Raw genomic sequence first — 1,590 nt, 5'->3', positions numbered from 1 at the left:
CGCACAGCCGCCCCCAGGCGCTCACAGGGCAGGACCTGGGCCGCAGGCAGGGAAAGGCTGGGTGCTGCCCCGCACAGCCGCCCCCAGGCGCTCACAGGGCAGGACCTGGGCCGCAGGCTGGTAGCAGGTGCCTCTCTTGGTTCTTGCTTCTGACCTCGGCATGGTTTCAGGCCCCCCGAGGCCTAAGGATGGAGGTCCGCCCACCGCCCAATTCCAGGCCCAGCCCCGGGGACCCTGCCCCAGCCTCTCCCCGCCGGGCCCCGGAGCAGTAGATAAAGAAAGGCCACGACTCTCAGACACATCTATCTTTATTTGTTTCCTGTCAGAAAAGTTCAAGAATTACACAAAAAATACTCAGCCTCTGCTACCTACTGACAAAAATACACCACAAAGTTAGAAAGCGCTCAGCGGCTGGGCGAGGGACAGCTTGTCATGGGTGTGGATGAGGATGGAGGTGGGTGACCTGCGGCCGGGCGGAGGGGGAGGGTCGGACGGTGGCCTTGGCGGGACTTCGGGAGCCGCTGCTCTCGGCCCAGCTGCTGTGCACAGTGACACAGTGACGGCCGCACAGCAGCCACCCAGGCCCTGGCATGGCCGTCAGAGCTCCGTGGGGAAACCTCATCTCAAATCACACCTCCCAGCCTGCAGCCCAGGCCCGCAGAGGGGGCCTCCCCAGAGTGTTTGTGGGGCGCACCGTGGGTGCTGAGGGGGTTCAGGGCCGGGGTGGGGCGGGCTGAGGCCGGTGCCGCCTCCTTGTCAGGAGCATCTAAACCAGCTCAGGGGTGGGCGGGTGTCGCTTCGACACCCGGCATGGGCAGGAGACCCGAGTGTGCGCCTCCTTCAGAACCAGCTCGTTTCGCTGCGGCCCCCACCTTGGGTCTCCGGCCCCTCCTGAGCTTCCTGGTTACGACCTTTATTGTTCTTCTCATTGCTATTAGCACTTTGGGAAACAAACAACCGAACAAAAGTTTAAAATCGGGTGCCTGTGCGCTTTCTGCAACACCCCCCCACCCCCCCAACCCCCGGCCTGGCCTGTCAGGAACCAGGGCAGCACCCAGGTGAGGTTCTAGAAACACCAGGAAAAGACACAGGGAGTCTCCCACTCCTGTTTGCAGAGACCACCCCCCCAGGCGGCTCGGAAACCCTCACACATCTGTGCCGATCTGCAGGGCACCCCTGCTGGGGGCTGTGGCCGTGAGCTGTGGCTCCCACAGAGCCCCGCTGTGTTGCCCCAGGTCCCACACCCCCAGAGCCCACACAGAAGCTGCGGCCCCTCATCTGAGCGGCCGAGGGTCCTCGCTGCCCTCCACGCCTCCCCACGCAGCCCGCTCACCCTTTTCCTGCTGGTGTTCTGTCTCCTTTCCTGTTTTTCATGTTTCCTAACAAACACTAAGCAGTGGCCTTGAACATGTCTTACATGGGGACGGTCAACACGCAACATGCCTTTGTACACAAGCCGGACTCGGGGAGAAGCGACAATACCAGGGACGAAAAGAAAGCGATTTGGACAACGCCAGCGCATGGAAGTTCAGGGGAGCTCCCCGCCCCCCGCCCCGGGAGGACAGCCTGGTCTGGTGACTGGAGCTTTTA

The sequence above is a fragment of the Myotis davidii genome, unplaced genomic scaffold (genome assembly GCF_000327345.1).
Source record: "Myotis davidii unplaced genomic scaffold, ASM32734v1 scaffold399, whole genome shotgun sequence".
Classification (NCBI taxonomy): Eukaryota; Metazoa; Chordata; class Mammalia; order Chiroptera; family Vespertilionidae; genus Myotis; species Myotis davidii.
Note: the sequence above shows the minus strand (reverse complement) of the source record.